Below are 25,161 nucleotides of genomic sequence, written 5' to 3' on the forward strand. Positions count from 1 at the left end.
CAAATAGCTTGAATAGCTCATACATATGCTATATCAAATGTTTTACAACAGTGGAGCAAACTTTTAAACAAAGGCTGTTTAAAGCCTGAAGAAAATTTGTTAAAGAGTGTGGGAAAGTCAGCAATTCAACAAAGTAAGATTGTATCCACTGAGTCTAAAGCCTCAAACACACAATTGGATTTTCCGCAGACAAAACCTCAGACTTTTGTCCGAAGGCGTGTGCCTGGATTTTGTCTTGCATACAAACGGCAAGGAATTGTCAGCCAACAAACACGAACGTACTGATGTTCCAAGTGGTTTTTCAGCTCTTTTGCGCCACTCTTTGGGCTCCTTCTGATAATTTTGTGTTAGTAGAAGTTTGGTGAGTGTTGATTCGTGCTTTTCATTTTGCGCTTTTCATTTAGCACTTTTCAGTTTGCGCTTTTCCTTTTCCTGCTTTTCAGTTTGTGCATTTCATTTCGTGCTTTTCAGTTCGTTTCTGAGTGGCCGTTCAGAGCCGATCCGCCCTATACGCTCACTACGCAAGCTGCGTAGGGCCCCGCCGCTGTGGGGGGCCCCCAAGACCCAGCATCCCCCCTGCAGGGACGGGCAGGGCCGGGGGGCAGGGTGGAAATTTCCCCCCAGGCCACCTACATTATCTTTAAAATGACAGCAGGCCACAGCGCTGGCTGTCTGTTATTTATTTTTTTGTTGCTAGATGTCGACCGTGGAGCTGGCTGTCTGTTAATTTTTTTTTTGATAGATGTCAGCTGCGGCGGCCGCCAATTGGCTAGCTGGCTGCTGCTGCGCAGGCTACTCTGCATTGTGGGAGTTGTGTTCTGGCCACGCTAAAGGTAAGGACCTTATCAGTGCAGCAACTCCGACCTCCCAGGAGTCTCAGAGGTAGGTCACGTGGCACATCAGGGGAGGGAACGAGCGGTGTCATGAACGTCCTGTCCCATGTGACTTTCTGAGCTTGTGGGCTGGGGCTGGGTGCTGGCTGTAGAGAAGAGAAGAGAAGAGACTTGACATGACAGGACAGAACCATCACCCCCCCCCCAAAGAGGTGCAAGGACCTGGCTCTCCACTGAAACACACAGCCCTCCCCAGCCTGAAGTAAGGTGTGATGACCTCTGTTGTGATAAAACTTATTTACTGTACCCCCTTCCAGCCCTCTGAGGACACTGATGTAAGAGGGGGCCCTCTGGGGACACTGATGTAAGCCCTTGTACACACGATCGGAGATTCCGACGGAATGTGTCTGATCGGAGCGTTTTGTCGGATATTCTGACTGTGTGTGGTCTGCATCGGACTGTTTCCGTTGGAATATCCGTTGGACCAAATTTCCAACTTGCCGGAAATATTTTCCAACAAAATGCTCCGATCGGACATACTCCGATCATGTGTAGAGAATTCCGATCGGACAAAGTGCCACGCATGCTCAGATCAAATTCCTACATCAAAGCTATTGGCTACTAGCCTGAACGTAGTCCCATCGTAACGAAATTACGTCATCACGTTCTGAAAGATCGGATTTTCCGACAACTTTGTCCGACCGTGTGTATGCAACAGTTTCAGACAAGATCCGTCGGACAAAATCTGACGGACAAAATCCGACGGATTTGGTTGTTGGATTCTCCGACCGTGTGTACAAGGACTAAGAGGAGGCCCTCTGGGGACACTGATGTAAGAGGGGGCCCTCTGGGGACTCTAATGTAAGAGGGAAGGCTCTTTGGGGACACTAATGTAAGGGGAAACTCTCTTGGGACCCTGGTGTAAAGGGGGGCTCTCTGGAGACCCTGGTGTAAGGGGGGGCTCTCTGGGGACTCTGATGTAAGGAGGGGCTTTCTGGGGACCCTGATGTAAGGGGAGGCTCTCTGGGGACCCTGATGTAAGGGGAGGCTCTCTGGGGACCCTAATGTAGGGGGAGGCTCTCTGGGGACCCTGATGTAGGGGGAGACTCTCTGAGGATACTGATTTAAGGGGGGCTCTCTGGGGACTCTTGTGTAAGGGGGGGCTCTCTGGGTAAACTGGGTAAGGAGGGGCTCTCTGGAGACCCTGATGTAAGGAGGGGCTCTCTGGGGACCTGTATGTAAGTAGGGAGGCTCGCAGGGGACTCTAATGTAAGGGGAGGCTCTCTGGGGACCCTGATGTAAGGGGAGGCTCTCTGGGGATCCTGATGTAAGGGGAGGCTCTCTGGGGACCCTAAAGTAGGGGGAGGCTCTCTAGGGACCCAGCTGTAAGGGAAGCTCTCTGGGGACCCTGATGTAATATATATATATAGGATTGTATTGGGAGCACTGAAGTGTCAGGTGTGACTGTGTGGCAATGGCAAATGGTTTACATACCTCACAGCATCATGGGTTAGGTAGAGGGCCCCTTTGCAGAATTTTGCTTAGGGCCCCAGGGAGGTCAGGATCGCCACTGGCCGTTCGTCAACCAGGCATGTTGCGAAATCGGAGGAGATAACGTGTTATTTATTATTGGCCTTGGAGTTATTCCTTTGACCCAAGTCCAGTCCAGGAACAGGAGGAGGAGGAGCTCTAGGACCAAAAATTGATTGCTTTATTAATGGTGACCAATTATTTCATATTTCTTTGCTGTGGGAGCTCCTGGAGAATAATCCAGATGATTTTCAGAATTATCTCTGGGTGACAGGCCCCTGCTTTCACCAACTCTTGGCATTGATGACCCCCTATATTAAAAAGCAGGACACGTGCATGAGGCTTTTATTTTATTTTTTGGTTGAATAATAATGATTTGATTTGTTATATTTTCTATATTTTTGGATGCATAGAATGCACTTTTTGGTTAAGTTCCATTGGCATGTCTAATTTTATTTGTTTTCTTTTTGTAATGTGCAATAAAAAATTGTGGAGAATAATACTTGTACACATAATACTATGGGTTGATTCACTAAAGGCAAATCCACTTTGCACTAATTGGAAGTGCAGTCGCTTTAGATCTGAAATGAGGGAAAGCTCTGCTGATTTTATCATCCAATCATGTACAAGCAAAAATGCAGTTTTTTATTTTCCTTGCATGTACCCCTCAGATCTACAGCAACTGCACTTACAAGTGTACTTTCAGTGCACTTGTAGTGCAAAGTGGATTTGCCTTTAGTAAATAAACCCCTATGTGTTTTACTTCAAATGACAATTTGGGAGTAGGCAGTTACATTTTAAAAAAATACAATGTAAAATTGACAAGGGACACCAACATAGTTGCATCTTTGATCTTAAAAACGAGATAATGGTGTTGTGGTAAAGCCCCGTACACACGAGCGGACTTTTCAACATCCAAAGTCTGACGGAATGATTCCCGGCAGACTATTCGATCGTGTGTGGGCTGCAATGGACTTTTGATTCGCAAAAGTCTGACAGACTTTAGAAAATGGAACATGCTTCAAATTCTTCCGACGGAACTCCCCCGGACCCAGTTCCGATGTAGAATTCCGCTCGTCTGTATGCTGTTCCGACAGACCAAAAACGACGCATGCTCTGAAGCAAGTACGAGACGGAAGTGCTTGGTCTTGTAAAACTCCAGTTCGTATTGGAAGTAGCACATTCGTCATGCTGCAAATTCTGTGCTCGTTTAAATGCAGCGCATCTTCTTTATAATGCTAGAAGAACGAAGTTGCTTTGCTGCTCATATTCACTTACAGAGTTCTCACAAACACATTTCTGGCTTATTTCTCCTCATCTCATAAATGATATTGTTTTTAGTTTAAAGCCCCATCTCAGTAATAATGTTTTTTTTTTTTTTTTTTTGGTAGTCCTCTTTTTTTTTCATCCATATTTTTCGTATAATTCTTTCCCAATAATTTTCTAGTGATCTCCATATTTAATTATTACCACAATAACCTTTTTATTTTGTGTATGTCATAACCACAATAACCTTTTTATTTTGTGTGTGTCATTACCACAATAACCTTTTTATTTTTATTCTGGTGACAAGTTACCACAATAACATTTTTTTTTTTTTTTTGGAACCTCAAGGAGGTTGGTGTCCCTTATTTCACATTGTCTTTTAGAAATGTCTTTGGCAAAAAAACACATAGGCAATTATATTTTCCAAAAAAAATATCCATTTATTCTGGTTCAAAAAATAAAAATGAAGGCAACACTGGAGAAACTTGTGACATTTGTGTAGCCTTTTGGCCCCAGGGCAGACATTAAAGTCTGTGGAAAAGAAAATTGGCATATTGGCATATTGAGAAGTACAATATGGTCCCTGAATCCCAGAGATCAAGAGCAGCAGCAGATGGTATATATGCCCCTAGGCTGTGGTACAACAAGCTGCGTCTTTGGTCAGACCAGACTGAAGCCAGGTCATCACTTTCTTCTCTTCGCTCCACCCTTCACTGCACCCTTCCCTGCAGACTTCTCAGCAGCCTTCCTGTGAGGCTGTGTCTCTGGTGGTGTACTTGTGGCAGGAGGAGGAGGAGGAACAGGAGGAACTTGATCCACGATTTCGCTTGTGGCAGTTAACTTGCCACTCAGCCCCTTCTGCAAGGCCGAGAAAATGATTCTCTCACATTGGAGGCGTTGGCCCATCTCTAATTGCTGCAACCGGCTGGCTATATAGCAGCCATAGGCCTCTTCAGCTTTGGGGGGGCTCCTTAAGACATTTGTAGCCTCTCTAATGAGGCGCAGTGATTCCTCCTGTGTGACCGTCATCTTCTTTTGCCTTTTTGCCGGAAGACGGAGGGGAGGCACCTGCGACTGTGTGAGTCTCCTACTGGGCCCGGCCACCTCCTGGCTGACAGTGGGCCCAGCCTCCTCCTGCCTGCCACTTTCCACAACTTCCTCCTGGCTGAGCTCATCCTGTGTATAAAAAAGGGACATCGTTTTAGTTTTTTGTTCATCAATCATAAACATTTTTCAGCTCCTGACTTCAAAATTCTGTTAATACATATAAAAGAGTATCATTATGACACCAGTATTTATTGTTTCTGCTGGTGACAAACATTTGTGGCCACTACTGTAAATTGATATGTCAAAATATTTGTTTTTTTAACATCAATAATAGCGTTTAAATTATAACATCTAGTTAACATCATTAATATTATGAATATCAATATTTATTGTAACAAAATACCTGGCTCCAGCTGGGTGCATCCGCTTCTTCCAGGATGGAAGGCTCAGGTTGCTCATCAGCCTCTGCTGGGGTGGAGGGAATGCTGCAGGGAAGGGTGGAGGGAAGGGTGGAGGGAAGGGTTGAAAGCGATTCCCTGGCCTTACTCTGGTCGCCAATAAACCGTAGTTCGTCAAAGTACCACAGCCTGAGTACATACACATCACCTGCGGCTGCTCCTGATGTGATGGATTTAAGGATTTTATTCTGCTCCTTTCTGTACATATTTCTCAATATGCCAATTTTCTTTTCCACAAAGTCCACGTCTGCTTCTGGGATCCAAGTCTGCACAAATGCCAGAAGTTTCTCCAGCGTTGCCCTCCTTATTGGTTTATTATAATAATCACTGTGCTTTACTTGCCACAGATTTGTCAGCTCCTTGTATTTATCAATAAATAGGCTCAAGAATTCTGGATCTTTAAATTTCTTATTCATTTTTCTGAAAGACAATACACAAGCCAAAAACAATAATTTTAGCCCAGACTCTCCTAATCTTAGCCCAATATAGACCCCAATCTATAAGCAGGATATGCCACTGATTTGGGGATTTTTTTTAAACTTACCTTCGTTTTGCTTGCTCACAACTTCCGTTCCTATTTTCTCCAAGCACGTACGACATGTGCATGTTGGCGTTATATACAGTGCGCATGCGTAGAACCACGCCTGCGTTGCCCGCCCATGACGTTCTTTTGGTCAAGTCTTTTTTTCCCGCCCTTTTTTGCGCACATAACGTACGTAAGCACGTACGACATGTGCATTTTGGCGTTAGATACAGTGCGCGCGCGTAGAACCACGCCTGCGTTGCCCGCCCATGACGTTCTTTTGGTCAAGTCTTTTTTTCCCGCCCTTTTGTGCGCACATAACGTACGTAAGCACGTACGACATGTGCATTTTGGCGTTAGATACAGTGCGCACGCGTAGAACCATGCCTGCGTTGCCCGCCCATGATGTTCTTTTCCAAGAATATTTCCCGCCCCCTTTTCTCTACGGTGCGCAGTAGGAGAAACATGGCGGAAACACAACAGGTGCTTGATATTAATGACTCCAGTAGTCACCAATCCCCGGAGCCACAAACGTCCCAATCCGGAAAGAGGAGATTTAAGGCCTCAAATATGGCCTTTGAAGAGATGGTGGAGATGGTGGCAATCTTGCGAAGTAAGGATTATGATGGCAGGCATGGACCATACACCCATCCGAACTTGCGCAAGGCCAGAATCATGGTCAAAGTTGTTAAGACCCTGCACAATCGTTTTGGGGTACGACGGTCAAAAGACCAATTGAGGAAACGGTGGTCCGACCTTAAATTGAGGGAGCCGGATCAGTACAGAAGGATCAAGAAAGTTCTTAAAAAAAGTAAGTACTTGTCGTGTGTTCCTATTATGATTATTGCATACTGATCCATATGCTTTACCTTTGTACAATGTAAAAAATTGCTGCTTTCATGTTGGTGGATACAGTAATCGTATCGTTAATAACAAACCCTCGTTTGTTGTTCGTGTCAAACATCGTTTATGATACAGGTTTAATCATCATTTTTTTTTCAGTGTAATTTTTATGAACAAAAAAAAGATTAGGGCATTGGTTTAGATGTGTTTAGAGGTGTTTCAAACTACAATGACTAGAAAAGAACATTCAGTGGAATTGAAGGAGAGGACACTTGGCAGCTAGTTAAACACATCTGCACTCATGAGCAAAAGTGTGGGACACCAGAGAACATTTATTAGGGTAAACCACACGGGGTTCCTTGGTATACTTGGGGGGGGGGGTTGGGCATCTGTGAAACTTGGCCCAAAAAGCGAATTATTGTAGTTTTTGGCAAAGTGAATTGATTTATCATGTCTTCACATTTTGCATCTCTTCATAAACAAACAATTGTACAACACTTCTAATCAATGTTTCATCTTCCTAGTTCTGGCCTCAATAACTGTGTGCTAAGTATACCTTTTTGTTTGTTAATTTCTCATAGGGGAGAAAAGACTCACAAAGCAGGATCCCAGGGACCGCCGCCCTTGCCAGCATGAATGTGAGGTTAGCCCCATCCCCCCCGTGGATGTGCATGTGGAGGAAGGAGAGGTGGAGGAAGGAGAGGAGATGGGCACCCCACCAGGTGAGTGTCTGACACCACAGCTTCAGGTAATCGATGTATACCTGCATATTTCAAAACACATGTTTTTACATCTATTTTAGGTGATGTTCAGGTTGTGGAAAGGGACACATTTCCAAGCACCAATGCCCCCCCCCCCCCCCCGAGGATGTGGAGGAAGGAGAGGTGGAGGAAGTAGGGGAGATGGGCACCCCACCAGGTGAGTGTCTGACACCCCAGCTTGTTTAAATCCATGTATGACTGCATATTTTTTAAACCAATTTTTATCATCTATTGTAGGTGATGTTCTGGTTGTGGAAAGGGCCCCGTTTTCCAGTGACAGCGCACAAAGGCTGATTGGCCAGATAATGGGCTGGAATGGGGAAATAGATGCCATGCGAACTAGCCTGGATCTCATGAAAAATCGGATTGACAATATGCAGCAGGAAATGAAGAACATGATCGAAATTTTGGGGAGAATATAATCCGTTTCTCCATAATATCGATCATGTTCTTCATTTCCGTTGTTTTTATTAAGATTGGAACTTCCTAAATTAGAAATATTGGGGCTGATTGTTGTTACATTTTTCATAATTTTTACGAAAAAGAAAACAAAAATTAAAAAAACAAAAAAAAATTGAAAAATATAAAAAAAAGGAAACTAAAAAATGTTTTTAAAATAAATAAAAAATAAAATAAAATTTTTACATATAAATATTCAAAGGCACATGTGAATGTGGCCAAATTAAAATTTTGAATAATCAACAATGTGTGGCGTATTCTTTCAATGCTCAATACCAGTTTGGGAAAAGTGATTTTGTGTTTCCAATGACAATGGGCCTTATTTAATTAATGAAAATACACTTGGCACTACAAGTGCACTAGGATAACATAGGAGACAGCACAAACCAAAAGCAAGCAAGAAAAAAAAATTCTGATTTTATCTTTTTTTATTATTTTAATTGTTAAAAATTAAAGATTGTGTGGCATTGCAATGGCCCCCCTACTGTTAAAATAAGTTACATATTTTTCCCGAACCTCACGGGCACTTTGGGGGGCCAAGCCAGTACGGCCAGTATCCAGGCCTGTCATATTTTCTGGAACAAGTCCAGCCTCAGGCCCAAATGAAGATAAATAATTAGAAGAGTTCTTATTTAAATAATTGTGCAAGATGCAACATGTAAGGACAACATGGTTAAGTTTGTATTCCGCCATGTGTATTGGAGTTAGAAAAACACGGAACCGGCTGGCCATTATTCCAAAGGCATTTTCAACAACTCTTCTCGCTCTGGCCAGCCGGTAGTTGAAAACCCTCCTCTCCGGGGTGAGGGTTCTTTGGGGGAATGGCCTCATCACGTGCTCGTCCAGACTGAAAGCTTCATCAGCTATGAAGACGAAGGGGAGTTCTTCAACATTATCTGTATCAGGTGGCAATCCCATGGGCGAAGACTCCTCCATCCGACATCCGGCCATTCTTCCCCACGTCCACATACATAAATTCATATTGTGCCGACACCACCGCCATTAACACAATACTGTGAAACCCCTTGTAGTTGTAATAGTATGACCCCGAATGGGATGGTGGCACGATGTGGACGTGCTTCCCATCTATCGCCCCACCGCAGTTGGGAAAGTCCCAACGGGTGGCAAAATGGGATGCCACAGTCTGCCATTCCTGTGGCGATGAAGGAAACTGGGGAGGCAAAGCATAAAAAAAACAAATAAGTACTTTTGCACATTAAACATTGTACATTACAACACAAACTTTATTTCCCGCTTCTGCCTAGTGACAGGACACAGATCGTCTGCTCCCTGTCATCGGGAGCAGTGATCAGGGTCAGGTCACTGCTAGCCCATCCCCCAGACAGTTATAAACACTCACCCAGAACACACTTTAACCATTCCTCGGCCCCCTTGTGGTTAACACCTTCACTGCATGTGACATTTTTACAGTAATCAATACAATTTTAGAGCATTGATCACTGTATTAATGACAATGGTCCCAAAAATGTATGGAAATTGTCCAATGTGTCCGCCATAATGTGGCAGTCACAATAAAAAACAAAAAAACGGTTAGCACCGCCATTACTATTTACAAAAATGGCAAGATTTAAAAAATGCCATCAAAATAGACCATATTTTGGATACGCTAGAACTTTTGCACAAACCAATCAATAAACGCTTATTGCGATTCATTTGAACAAATTTGTTTAAGAATACGTATCAGCATAAAATGATGTACAAAAAAATCTGGGTCATATATTTTTGGGGCTATATTTCTTATAGCGAAAAGTGAAAAATAATGCATATTTGTAAAAATGCGGTTTGGTTTTGTTGGTGGTTAATCACAAAAAAAAAGCAGAAATGATCAAAGACAACCAAATAAAACCTCTATTTGTGCTAATAAAATGAAGATAATTTACTAGAGGAGCCATGTTACAAGGACGCACAATTGTCAATTCAAACAACGCACTGCCAAATCACAAAAAGTGCTGATGGTCAGGAGGGGGGAAAATCAATCCAGGGTTGAAGTGGGTTAAAAATACAATATATAATTCAACATTAATTTAAGGACACACAGACTATTTGGAATTATATTAAGTGTGGGGGGGGGGGATCCAGTTAAGGACACACAGACCATTTGGGATACTATTAAGGGGGGGGGATTCAGTTAAGGGGACACAGACCATTTTAAATAATATTAAATGTTTGGTTTTAGGATAAAGCAATACAATGGAGCTGACAAAAGACATTTTAAGTGACTAGACTAGGTGGATATGGACTTACCATAGCATGTTGGTGAGGTTTAATGAAGGCAAATATGCATGCAACACAAAAAAGGAGCATTAAAAGATTACAGCATGCATGAGGACAAAGGGGACATTCACAGCATATTGCAATCATGGTAATTAGAGATTGAGGAAAGAAATACAAGACATTAGCAAACATTAAAGACAATAAAATGTGATGTTAAATGATAAATCTTACCTTAATATAGTCCTCCTGCAGGACCTGTATGATGGCAGAACAGGTCTCTGGAATAATGATCCCCAGAGCCTGGGGGGAGATGCCTGTCGAGAACTTGAGGTCCTGAAGGCTTCTCCCTGTCGCCAAGTAGCGCAACGTGGCGACGAGCCTCTGCTCCGGAGTGGTGGCTTGCCGCATGCAGGTATCCTGCCTGGTGATATAAGGGGTGAGCAAAGCCAGCAGACGGTGAAAAATGGGGTCCGTCATCCGGAGATAATTCCTGAAATCATCAGGATTATTCTCCCGGATCTCACGAAGCAAAGGCATGTGCGAGAACTGGTCACGCTGGAGCAACCAATTCTTCGTCCATGAACTCCTCAACACCCTGTTCACGGACTGGTCTTGGGTTGAAGAATGAACTACAACACCAAGCACAAGCAAAGTACGAACTCGACGACGAGTACGTACACGCAACATGGCTTCAAAACGGTCGGCTTGTCAGAACGAACTTAACAGAAGTCACTGAAGAACAGCAAGGCCTGTGAAGAGCGAGCTGAAAGTCAGCGAGCGCAGTAGATCGCACTGCAAAATACAGAGACGAACTGACTACACGCACTAAAAAACAGATACAAACCTCACAAGCACAAACTGAAAAGCAGTTAAACGTTCTGAAAAATAACAGTCTGAAAAGCGTGAATCGTCTCTCACCAAACTTCTGCTAACACGAGGTAAACACGAAATTAGCAGAAGGAGCCCAAAGGGTGGCGCACTTGGTATTGAACTTCCGTTTTATAGTCTCGTCAGACCTGGTGTACGTCACCGCGTACCAGACGGGCGGACTTTGTTGTGATCGTGTGTAGGCAAGTCCGTTTCCACGGAACTCTGTCGGAACTCCGGTAGAACTCCGGCGGAACTCCGTTGGAAACTTCTTCGGAGTTAAGTCCGCTCGCGTGTACGTGGCATAACTTGCCCTAAAAAACAAAACAAAAAAGCATAATAATAATATTCTTGATATCGCTAGAAAAAAAAGCCTTTGAAAATTTGTTTGCAATAACTTCATCAGTATCACCAGCAAAGCAGCTTCATTATTATCCCATTAAAGAAGAAGAGAATGTGCGCTGCATTTCGAGATTTCATAATTTGCCACGTCACAAACATTAACTCTCCATTAGAAATGCTAGTTTACAATACCGACTGCTTCTGGCTCGTCCTTGCTTCCGAGCATGTGTTTTTGTACTTTGGAATTTTGTCCGACAGACTTGTGTACACATTATCGGAAAATCAAACAACAGACATTTGTCCGTGTAAAATTTAAAACCAGCTACCCAACATTTGTCCATGGAAAATCTGACAACAATTGTCTGATGGAGTGTACAAACGGTCAACAGCATCACACATTTCCCGTTTGAAAATCTGATCGCGTGTACGAGGCTTAAGGATGGTCCCGATGTTCAAGTCGAACGTAAGTTCGGGTGTTCGTTTGTTCGCAGGGTGTTCATGACAAATTCGAGCACCGTGGAGATTCCCATAATGCATTGATGGCTGCTGATTGGCCAAAGCATGCATCTGACCTGCATGCTTTGGCCAATCACAGCGCAATCTGTTGTGAGAGCTATGATTGGCCAAAAGACTGGGTGCCTTTGGCCAATCAGTCCACGGCCCACACTATATAAGGCTGCTGCTTTTATGGTTATATGGCCAGATTATATAGTGCAGTTAGTGTAGTACATATATATAATACAGTTCAGTACATAGTGCAGTCCGTATAGTATATATAATGAAGTTCAGAGTATATAGTGCAGTCCGTATAGTATACAGTATATAATGCAGTTCAGAGTATATAGTGTAGTATGTATAGTATATATAATGCAGCCCGTATAGTATGTATTATGCAGTTCAGAGTATACAGTTTAGTGAGTATAGTATATATAATACAGTTCAGAGTATATAGTACAGTCCGTATAGTATATATGATACAGTTCAGAGTATATAGTGCAGTCCGTATAGTGTATATAAAATACAGTTCAGAGTATATAGTGCAAGCCGTATAGTATAAGTAATGCAGTTCAGAGTATATAGTGCAGTCTGTATAGTATATATAATGCAGTTTAGAGTATATAGTGCAGTCCGCATCATATATATGATGCAGTTCAGAGTAAATAGTACAGTCTGTATAGCAGCCCTCAAATTTTCTACTCCCATTTTGCGAGTGGAAAATGAGGGCTGGCGAGGAGCTGGGCTGCCTGTGAGTGGGGGGGCGAGCACCGCCGGCGCACGGGGGTTGATTGGGAGCCGTTTTCCCAGTGGCAGAGGGCTCTTGTCCCCATCAACATGTCCCCATGTTGATGGGGACAAGAGCCTCTTCCCGATAACTCTGGCAATTGGTTGTCGAGGACTGTGGGCCGGGGTCTTATCAGAATCTTGAAGCCCCCTTTAACAAGGAGGCCTCCAGATCCCGCTCCCCCCTATGTGAATGGGTGTCAGGTACATTGTACCCCTACTCATTCACCCAAAAATGTGTCAAAAAGTTAAAACCACAACAGACAGTTTTTGAAAATTCCTTAAAAGTGTCCCACAATGACCATCCCTCTTCAATCACTCCAACTGACGGACCCGAAAAATAGAACAAATTAAAAAAGCTCCGCCTCAATGGGAGGCCTCCAGGAAACTGTTGTCCCTTGGCTTTAAAAGCTGTTATATAGGCAAGGGCGGGGCCACTCAGGGATGTAACCGCATGACCCCACCCCTTCTGATGTCATGTGATGTCATGTGACGTCAGAGGGGGCGAGGTCATTCGGTTACATCAGCGGGTGGCCCCGCCCTTGCCTATATAAGAGCTGTCAAAGCAAAAGGACAGCAGTCGCCAGGAGGCCTCCCATGGAAGTGGAATTTTTTTGTTTTTGTTTTTCTGTTTTTCAGGTCCATCAGGCGGCATGATTGAAGATGGATGGACATCGCGGGGCACTTTTTTTTTCTTTTTAATAAAGGAATTGTCAAAAACCGTCTTTTACTTTTGACACTTTTTTTGGCAAATGGGTAGGGGTACAATGTACCCGATACCCATTCACATGGAGAAGGTCCGAGATCTGGGGTCCCTTGTCCCGATTAAAATTTTGGCGTGGAGTTTCCCTTAAAACCCATACCAGACCCTAAGGGCCTGGTATGGACTGGGGGGGGGGGGGGGGGGGCACACACTACACTGCTTTTTTCCTTGATTTTTCATCTATATTGCCGGGAGCCGGCAATACATTACAGCTGCGAGCAAAGTTTAAATTACATTTTTTCTTTTAGAAATAAAATTTTGCTGCAGCACTGTTCTACAAATTGTACAGATGTGCCACTTTACAGGCAGACTAAGGGGACCCCCCAGGCATGATATTTAAAGGAATGTTTCATTTTACTTGTTTCATTTTAAGCATTATTAAAATCACTGCTCCTGAAAAAAACTGTTGTTTTAAAAACCTTTTTTGCATTGATACATGACCCCTGGGGCAGTACCCGGTACCCACATACACTTTTTATGGCAATAATTTGCATATAAGCCTTTAAAATTAGCACTTTTGATTTTTCATGTTCATGTCCCATACACTTTGATAGGGTTTGCTAAAACTTTTTGCCTGTTTGAGTGTTCTGGTGCGAACCGAACCGGGTGGTGTTCGGACCATACCTAGCTGAGTCTGTTAGTGTATTGCCTAAGATTACAATGCAAACCAAAGTAAGCCTGGGGACAGCTATTTAAGTAATTTTTATGTAATATTTAGGAAGAGAGCAATGTTGATAGCTTCAATTCTACTGCATGTTCTCTGTAGTTTTTTGCTCCATTAGGAATTTAAATGAAATACTCCAAAACTGCTGGCCTTCTACTGTTGATTACTTTGCAATGTCAGCACAAAAAGCAATTTCAGCGTCGCTTAGCTTGCACTACATTATTATGATATTGACTTGTGACAAATTAATTTTAAAGCTGAACTCTGGGGAAAAAAAGATTTAACTGACAGTTTTGCCTAGGGCATGATGAATAAAATGAAGTAGTTACCTTATTCCATGCTCCTATAGGCTTCCTCCTCTTTGTGCAACTGGGTCCCCAGTCATACCAGCAGTCCTGCTTTGTAACGGGAGGGTGCTAAGGGTGCCTGGCAGTGGAGGAGAGCTTTGGACAGCAGTGAAGAATGCTGACTGCTGAGGTGGTGAGGAATAAGGTAAGTATATCACCTTACTCATCATCCCCTAGGCAAAATCAGCAGTTGGAAAGAAAGTGGGTAGCAGCGCTAATACATAAATCCCGGATCTCTACCAAAGTGCTATAAATACATGCAATAAAAGCAATAATAATGCATATATCTGTGGCGTAAATTTCGCTGTGTGTTTACAAAAACTTCAGTTCCAGTTAAAGGATAAGTTCACCTTTGGAAGCATGTTACAGGTTACAACCATATAGTAATGTGTAGCATGTTCCAGCAGTCCCCCCTGCACCCCCCAGATCCTCCCCTTGTAATAGTGGGCTAGGGTTCTTCTCCCCACACCTGCTGTCACAATTTAAAAATAGAGTGCTTGTTCTGGGCTCCACCCACACAGCCATGTCATTCATTCACTGGGGTTTATTAACTAAAGCTGGAGAGTGAAAAATCTAGCTCACTTCTGCATAGTAACAAATTAGCTTCCAGGTTTTATTGCCAATGCTTAATTGAACAAGTTGAGTTCAGAAGCTGATTGGTTTCAATGCAGTAGTGAGCCTGATTTTGCGCTCTCCAGCTTTAGTAAATAAACCTCACAAATTTCTGTGAATGAATGAAATATAACTATCACCTGCCATTGTGGCAGATGGTTTGTAGTTCTCATTGAACTATGGGGGCACTGGTGTAGTAGTTCATCAACCTTCCTGTTCCTCAGTAACTGTCTGCCTGTATGGGAGGTCTCCAGGATCCTTAGAGACTGACACCTTCACAGGGTTTTTAGTTGTCTCAGGCTCACATAAGTAGTTTCTTCATGCAGCTGTGCTTCAGTTGCTTTATTTTTTCCTGAAATGTTTTAAAATAGCAACAGGCTATTTAAAAACAAAAAGTGATGAGGGCGACCCACAGGAAGAGTACATTTTTTCCCTGGGAGTTTAGCTTTAGCAAAGCCCAGAAGTCCTGTTAGGTGTCATACATAGTTAAATCATTGGCAAAAGCTTGTAGCTTTGGATTCATCATTTCTATAGGCAAAGGATTCTCTGAAGATATCAAAACAAAACTGTATCAAACCACAAACTGAAAACGCTATTTAATTCATGTTTAATATTCAGAGAAAAATCACCCATCCATCCATGTCTCCATTCTTTATTTTGTTGAAAAATCACTTTGAAAAACACTCCCTAGCATTTCTAGCAACTATCATCTTGAGTATGGACAGACAATTCATGTATTATTTCCCTGAATCCATCTGCCACTAGCTCAGGCATGCAATCAGGGGGTATGCTTAGCTAAGAAAGTCTTTCCTCTCCTCTTCCTCCAGATGAAAGAAAAAAATGCCCATGAAGAATCCTGGGATGTATGCTATCATGTTGGCCTAGGCCAGAAACCAAAAAGTAACTGAAAACATTTTGCCAAGAAGGTCCTTGTTCAGTCACATCCTGTTATAGGGGGACAGTGCTCTGTCCCTGTCTCCCATGTGTGGGATGCAACTTTCCTCATACATCCAGAGAATGCAAATGAGAACCGTGTTGACCTATGAGGAATTATCTTCACAGACTATTAATGCTACCATAATGAGCAGTGAGCCAAAATAGCTTGTTACTGTGGTGGATAAGTTGCAGCTATATGTCTAGTGTGCATTTATGAATATGTATATAAATTGTTTTTATGATCTATAATAGGTCTCCTTGTACTTTTATCAAATGTTTTGAAATAATTTTTTTTTATAATTTTTAAAAATACATCTTCCCTTTTTGTGCCAGTACAGTCTGATGCTTTTGCTTTTCAGTACGAGAGTTGATTATACTAAAGGCAAATAGGCTGTTCACTTTCACTTTGCAAGGAAAGTTGCACTTTGCAAAGAAGCTCAGTGAATGTGGTGAAAATTCAGTTTGTAAAGAACACCCAATCATGTGAAAGTAAAAAAAAGTAATGAAAGTCATCAGAACTTCACTTCATTCACTAAGCCCTGGCAAAAATACCTTTTCAAAGTAAAACTTACTGTGAAAAATGCACAGTCTATTTACCTTCAGAAACTCAGCTCCATAGTGCTTTAGAAAACGAAGGGCTCCAATCTCAAAAAGCATCTCACATGTGGATTTAGATGTCCGGCCACAAGTTCCCTAAATATCGCAAGGCGATCCTGTCTATTCACTATACTGTTTTGGGGCATTTACTGTACCTCAAAATGCTCATAACGCTTAGTAAATACCACATGAAAATTTAATAAAATTCAATTCACAGATGGAAATAATAAAATAAATGCATGCAGAATTTAATTAGGTGGTCCAGGCATGCAGTAATGATGGAAGTGATGACTCTGATCATCACACCTGAATGGGCAGGGCATGGAAATGTTTAAAAATGGGTGCCTAATCATAATTTGGCTAGTCTAACCTAATTTGCCAGCTGTACATTGCATTACTCTTCCTTACATCCCGAACGGAACTTTTTGAGACCAATTTGTTGGATTTTCAGGCTATCCCAGGGAGGTCGAGGAGAAGTGTCCATGTTCCTTTAAGCAGCGCACCTTGCTGGATGATTTTACCTGAAGCAGAAGTGCTCTCTAATTTTTGTCTATCTAAGGACCTCATTATGCTTCTCTTTGGGGAGTTGAGACCTTTTCTGCAGTCCACCACACTGCGTAATCATGCCATACCACACATGACTAAGTTGTTGGCTGTCCTGCACTTTCTGGGTAAGGCCTCCTATCACATAGCAGCAGGAGAGGTGATGGAGGTATAACATCTTTCTCCCATTTGTTTGCTTAAGCCCTGCAGGGTTTCAAGCAAATTACCCCCAAATATATCTACCTGCCTACCATACATCAGGAGTGGGATCAGATTAAGAATTATTTCTATGCAGTAGCTGGGATTCCTAATGTCATGGATGTCATAGACTGTACCCATGTGCCTTTTTTGCCCCCTCTGATAAAGAACACACATGCCCCGAAGGAGCACCACTCATTAAACATACAGGATGTCTGCAATGCAAATATGTTCATCAGAATTGTGGTCACCGTCACCAGCTTCGCAGGTGGGAGAAAGCTTTCATGTTGAGGAAAAATTGTCTGTGTCACATACCTGGTTGAGGCCAAGTTGACCAGAGGGCTTCCCTTACATCTCTTGTCCTGTTTGGGACAATGACAGGGTATAACATTGCATGGAGAGGCATGGGTGTCTGTAGGAGATCCAGTTTAGTATATCTTGTTAGCAGATGCAGAGCTGAAGATCATGCAGCAACCAAGTTTGCAGCAGGCAGATGCGGAATCTCGGATGCATAATCAGATGGGCAGAGGATGGCAACAACCAGGCAGGAGGAGTACAGAGTCAGGAACCAGGAGCAGAGCCAGGCTGGGTTGGGATACAGATGCACACAGTATCAGGTCACAAGCAGTAGGAGCTGATGACCACTCAGCAATGATCCTGAGTGCTGTAGGGCTTTAAATAAGTCACTGGGTGCCAAAGTCCATCAAGCATGCGCATGCAGTATGCTAATGTTAATGCACATGTACTCGTGTAGATGCACAAAGGATCCTAATTCTGTGTCCGGTTCTGTGGATCGTTCTGAGTACATGCACATTCCTTTAAGCAAAGGCTTGAGCATGGGCTTTAACAGGCTTGGTAGACTTGCCAGAAACATTTTGTGCCAACCATGCAAGCCTTAGAGGAAGGGCCGTGGAAGGGCTAGGAGCCCTTGTCTGAGAAGCATGTTGAACAAAAAAGCTGCTTTCATGCACAGAAAATCTAAATTTCTGTACTGGTATTTTTGGTAGTTTGTTCACAGCTTTGGGCTGTGAGCATGACCCACTATAATGGTATCTCTTTATTGATTCATCTGTTTTAAGCTTCAAGTCTGTCTTTTTAGACAATGGCAAAGTACACCCTTCTATCCATGTTGGCTATGCTTCGCACATGAAAGAAACATATGAAAACATGGAACTGTTGTTTAAGCACATCCAGTAAATCAAGTATAACTGGGATATCATTGGAGATTTAAAAGCAGTGGCTCGGCTGCTTGTAATGGAGCTTGGATATACTAAGAACTGTTGTTACATGGGACAGTCATTCAAAAGAGTTGCCATACATTAAAAATAAATGGTCACTCTGAAAGAATTTAGTTCCAGGACTCAAAAATGTGGCATATGATCTAGATTTTGACCCCAAAATTATATTTTTGCCTCTGCTTCAGGCTGGTTTCACACCTATGTGAATTGGATGTAGATTTCCCTGCATCTAATTCGCATGGTAGGAGATTTTGACCGGCTCTCTAAGGAGCCGGTTCACATATGTCCTCTGCAGCTCTGGTGCAAATTTGCACTGGGGTCCTGTGCGTCATTTGGTCAGTTTCAGGTCCGAATTCAGCCCGAAATTCGGGCTGAAATTGGACCTATAATGGTGAACGGGGACGCACCAGACCCCTGCTGTGAGCCACATGTGGCAACAGTGTAAACCCAGCCTAACATAAAACTTGACTGATAACATTTTTTGTAAAAGCAATGAACAAGGAGGGTGAAGGATGTATCCAAGAATAACTGATTCCAAGATTAAGGAAGGCATTTTTGTTGGTGCACAGTTCAGATACATCAATGGTAAGCAATTTGATAATCTGTTAGTGGGGCCAGAGAAAATCATCTGAAAAGCATTCAAGGATGTCAATGAAAATTTTCTTGGCAACTACAAAGCATCAAACTACATTCAGCTTGTTCACAAACATTTTACAGCATGCAAGACAGTGCAGGAAGATACACTGGATACTGAGTACAAAAAAAAAATCAGAAGCAAAGCACTTTTAGCCCCTGTTGACCTCAAGCACCGTGTCGAAAACATTATGTAAATAAATGCATTATGATAATTAAAAACGGACTTTAATTTCAGATTCCTACATGATACAGTCATTCTGAAATTATGGTTGTGCTCAGTTTGAATGGGTCTATTATAATCACCAACGGTTTTTCATTAAGCACGACTTTTGAAAATGGTGATCCAGTGTATTTGTTTATTTTTTTACTTTAGTATCACCATAAGATTAAGACACACACTAATCAGAAGCTTATTAGCTTGCACAGAACATTACCATGACATTGGAATACTGACAGGATCAATGGGTATTTTTCTGTAATCACAGAAAATGTGCTTAGCCCGAAAAAAAAAGAAGAAGAAAACTCACGCAGTCACCACATCTAAAAATTGATAAGCTGTTAACATATTACATTTTTATCTTTGGTTTCAATATCATTTAAAACACAGCTCCAGCCAAACTTTTTTATTTTTTTTATTTTGAACAATGCAAAGAGGTGTTTACATCTCATAAATGGAAAGATCATAGTTCTTTTTTTCTGTATTTACATTTTAACCACTTTAGAAAATCAGCTTCAACACAGAAAACTCCTAAAAATGATACAGTATGTATTTAAAACCAAGTTGGCATATGTCTGTTATTTGATCAAAATACATTGGGTCTTTGGGGTTACCGTATTTATTACAATTATTACAAAAAAGACAGATCCTGGCTATAGTAACCAATCAAGACCATTGTTTCCCCTACTCAGAGAACAAAAGATACAACATTATTGTTCACCATGGGCTTCAAAGCCACTTCAGTTTTTGTAAAGTGTTGACATTTCCCAGAGTCTTTCAGATGTCATTTTCATAGTACCAGTTTAAAAAAAATGTTTGTTTTTGAATTATTGTGGTTCATGGCAACACAGATACTTTATTATCTTTGAGTTTTTTTTTTTTTTTACATGAGACAGATATTCTTCTATGGTTTCCAGATTCTATATCCAGTTGGGCTGGTACCTAATAAAAGCTTGTGAAATATTACAGAACAAAATGCAATACATTGTGTTTTCCAACAGTATTTCTCAAAGAAAAAAGCAAGACTTAGGTAAAAAGAAGCCCACACAGCATATGTATTTATGAACTATGCTGAATATTCTTGTTTATGGTCTTATGCATATAAGACACTTGTGGTCCTAGTAGGACTGGAGGATATACAGTATATACTTTAAAGATAAACTAATGTACCTAATTAGGTTTTCCTCTTTCTTTAGAACGATGTGTTTACCAGTTTACTAACTGATAAAAAACCTAACCTATCTGAATTACTATAGTGTGTTCTTTCAAAGTTGTCAGAAAATGAATGAGTTGTATTTAAGTCATTTCATAAGCACTGAAATAGCCTAAGCATTACATTTATTAGAATGTCATTTTATTAGCATTTTATGTGCCCTGCTGAAGAAAATTGCTTTAGATTAATGAGAGTGTTATAATGCAAAGGCCTACTTTATGATCAGTGTAGAGACATAACTTTAAATCAAGAATTAAAATGATATATGCAGTTTGTTTTTTATGATCAGCTCAATAAATTTTACGATATGTTCAATGAATGGTAGCTATATATTTTGGCACATTTAGAGTTTTGTGACAGATAAGAAGATTCATTAACCTATCTGAAACTTACATTGCATATTCGATAGCTGACTAATTAGATTTAAATCATCAATTCTAAATTGAAAATTTAAATTTTATCACTCCCTGAATACACTTTATTCACAAGTTCCTTTATTGCTGTTGTTTCCCCCACCCCGAAAAGAAGACCCAATAATAACATGCTAAAGAAATAAACATATTTGTTTTACAATAAGGTAGAACGTTCTGTGTTTGATTCAGATGTTTTATAAATCAAAAAACAAAATGGATTAAACCTGAACTTCGGGGTGTAAAGCTAAATGCACCATTGAAATGTTTGTATGGGAACTATTTTAATTGCCAAAGGATTTCCATGTTGTACTGTCCAATACGATTTACACAGCCCAGCCAGATAACATAGCTAAGTTGGTGACTAGGCTTTTCTCTACTGTACTTAAAGTGTAACTCCACTTTCGTAGTGAAAAAATAGCAAATAAAAAATAATATACCCTATAAAATTGCTACACAAGTCATATTGTATTTAAATGTTGTTAACAATTATCTTTACTTTACTTAACTTTTTAATCTACAGCACTGTAATTTTCTGCAAAATACAATGCAATATGGCAACCTGGAGGTATTCTATACACAGGACACCCCTCAGAAATGTAATTTCCTCCCAAGTCCCTGAGAGAGGCACTTATTGTGCTGATACCCAAGGACGCACAAGGACCATGAACTCAAGTTTAAAGTGCAAATGTGCAACAAAAGTGAAATATCAATCAACACTGAGAGTTTAAAATGCGATCGCACATGCGCAAGAGATGTGGGCGTGGCTCATTTTAAACTCTCGGTGAGGAGTTTTTTTTTCTCTGCTAGCAGTTCGCTGTTTTTTATTATGTTCACATGTTGTTTGTCTGTGACTCAGTGGAGTCTTTTTTTACTGCTTGAGCATTAAGGTTCAATAAACCCTCTGTTGAATTTGTATCACACGATTCGGAGCATTTTTGTTTTTTTGGTGACATGTTTTTGGGAATCGATCGTAAGTGACCATCCAAGTCCAAAGGAGTAAGATATACACCTGTGATATTTGGACAACTTCTGACACATGGACATCCTTAGTGGGACCTGTGATCCGATTCGTTTTTTCTGACCTCCCCTAACAAGGGGGTCGCTTGGGATCTGGTAAGCCTCCATCTTATAATTGATGACTAGAGGTGATGGGTTCTACGTGATCAAATTGAATGAGCTATACTATCAAGTCACATTAACATTAATTGTTTATACACACACGTTTTTGTTGATTGATCTATTTTTTCTCATATATGGACACTTTATTTACAGATGAGCTTTATTTACGTTGATTTTTTTTCATTTATTTTTTAAGGCATATTTTGTGGTGTATATATTTGATATTGTGTTTATATATTTGACCGATATACAAATGATTACACACATGTATTGTATATATGATATGCAAATTGAAAGTTAGGCTTATGACATTTATATATATTATAATGGAGAAATGTGGATGTATATTACTTTGATAATTTACCCTTAAAAAAAAAAAAATGAATTTCCTGTTTGTGTGATTGACTTTCTGATTTTCCCTGAAGTCTGCACAAAGATACAGATTTTAGGCACCCCTGCAACAAAAATATATATTTTGGTGTGATACTTCCAAAGGGAAATCACATCTAAAGGGTTGTAGACACTGACACTTTCCTCATTAGAACCCTGCAAGTGCTGCAGCAGCTGTTTGATTATTATAAAATGACTCCTATTTTCATTCACTTCGCACATGGAGACAGACAGACACACAGCTATTCCTTCAAAATAACAAAAGATAAACATCTCCAACAAAGTTTGTTAAAAACCTACAATATACATTGATCACCCAGAGGATAATTTGTTTTCTCAACAAAAGTAGCGTTGCTCTTTAAGAGTACATAATGGTCTCCTCTCTGCCTCATGCCTTCAACCTATGACTGGACAATAAACGAACAACAGTACTTTGATGGGCTCATATCTCTGATCACTCTGCTCTTTCTTCCTGTCAGCACGTGCCTTGTCAGCTAATGTGGCTGTATTAAAGTTGATTTGCCTTCTGCCCTTTCTGAGTTTTAACGTGTATGGGATGGCTGGAATGGAATCAAGACAAATTCAGGTACATAAACTAGTCACGTTATGATTTATTAACTATAAAACTGCATTGTACACTTGCAAATGTTTTCATTCTTTAACTTGGTATTAGCATGGTTTCCCTTACCAGTTCACTCCTACACTGCATAGTATATAGTACTAGTGAGCACTAGTGGGGATTTTGAAAAGTATTGCCGGTGCCCTAAGATTTTTTATTTTTTTTTGATACATGTTTATTGAATTTTCACAATAAGAAGACAAGAGTTGACAGTGTGTATAGAGCTGTATAGTCTATATTACATAGGCCCAACAGGGGCAAGTGGGGGGGGGGGTGAAGGAGGAGAGGGGTAATGATACAAATTTACCCATAGACAATAAAATGAAAAGATTACAAAAGTGATAAAACAATATGGTATACAATCCTCAGGCATGAAACAGAACAAAGCTTATATATGTGATGATCACAGAAAAGGAACATGCAAATGTAGAAAAAATAAATAAATAAAAATAACAAATTTACCTCTCAGTAACATAAGGGATATGGAGGGCCAGTAGCTCTCTACCATCTTTAGGGAAAAGTCAAAGGGCTCGTTGGGTTCAGGTAGTTTAAGTTTGCCCAAGGAGTTGATGAGGTCTCGTTTTAGATACCAATCAGTGTATTGAAAGCAGATTCTAATTCCTCCTGGTTGAGTGTAAATTCTAAAAACTTTTGCCTACTGGCAAAGAAGCGCTGAGTAGATCGAAAATTCAATATGATGGTGTCCAGCCTTTCTATATTGAATAGTGATAGTAGCGTTTGTTTTATAGCCAGAAGGCAAGATGGTGAAGGTTTTATCCAGTTGCTCATTATCACCCTGCAAGCAACCAGTAGGAATAGCTGGGTCCATTGTGAAAGGTTGTGTGATGTCACCAATGAGGATGATGAGGTTGTGGCCTCACATTCAAAAAGGCATAAGAAGTGTGATGATGGTAGGGAGTACTCTTGTGAAATAGTCCAAAAAGTTTTGAGCGTATTAGGGTTGCTATGGTATAGAGAAGTTAAATGAATGAGACCACAAGTGCGTCAATGGTCGAAAGTCTTGTATAGATTGGATGGAGGAAACATGGGTTTGCCTTGGATGGTCAGGTGACGAGATATGTTTGAAGGTAGCCCCAGCAGCTTCCGCACTTCTCTCCAAGCAATGACTGTGTCTCTGACGAGAATATTAGACTTGAGGTGGATTGGAAGTGTCATTAGCGAGGAATGAAGGACTGCAGGAAGAGTGAATGGAGAAACCAGGGCACCCTCAAGCATAAAATTGGAATAACTGACTTTCTAGATAGCCAATCTAATCTCCTTGTCTGAGGAAACTAGATTATAAAATCGTATATTTGGTAGGCCTGCTCCACCTTCGAACCTAGTGGGACAATGTTTTTGGAGAGCTACACATGTTTTTTTGCAAGACCACAGGAAAACAGTCAATGCCTTTTGATTTTTTTGCACATTGGAGTGTTTCAATAAAAGTGGTAAGGTTTGCAGCGGATATAGCAAACGCGCAAATAATACCATCTTAAAAAGGTGACATCTCCCAAAGAGCGAGAGAGGGAGGGCCGTCCAAGCTTTCAATTCCTTAACAATCTTAGATATCAGAGGTGGGCAGTTAAGGCTGTACAAGGAGGAAGGTTCATGGCCTATGCATATTCCCAAGTAAGTGATGCATTGTGTATCTATAGTAAACCCTGTAAAGCAAAGGCATAATAAGCTTGTATGCGCTGCATATTATGAAATATTTACCTTAGAACAAGGTCCCCATATCGCAGGCCAGTCCAACCCAAGGGAGCTGACATTTTGCCCTTGGAATGTCTTCTGGGTTTGTGGCTCTGGCGTTGTGAGTGGCCGGAGCCGCGATGATGTCACTCCCACGCATGTGTGTGGGAGTCTTCTTCCCAGGCAAGGTCTGGCAGCGTCTGCCGGACCTTCACCTGGGCATTCACAGCGCATGTGCCGCTGACGTCAGCGGCTGCATGCAGGGCGAATATCTCCTAAACCGTACAGATTTAGGAGATATTCATTTTACCTACAGGTAAGTCTTATTATAGGCTTACCTGTAGGTAAAAATTTAAAAAGTGGGTATACAACCACTTTAATGACACCAATCTCTGGCCTACTGACACCATCTTCTCTACTGACACTGTCCACTGCCCTACTGACAAAGTCCACTGCCCTACTGACACCGTTCACTGTCCTAGTGACACCAACCTCTGTCCCTACTGACACATCCACTGCTCT

Source organism: Lithobates pipiens, unplaced genomic scaffold (assembly GCF_037356315.1).
Source record: "Lithobates pipiens isolate NorthernLeopardFrog02 unplaced genomic scaffold, aLitPip1_a1.2 Scaffold_18, whole genome shotgun sequence".
NCBI classification, from domain to species: domain Eukaryota; kingdom Metazoa; phylum Chordata; class Amphibia; order Anura; family Ranidae; genus Lithobates; species Lithobates pipiens.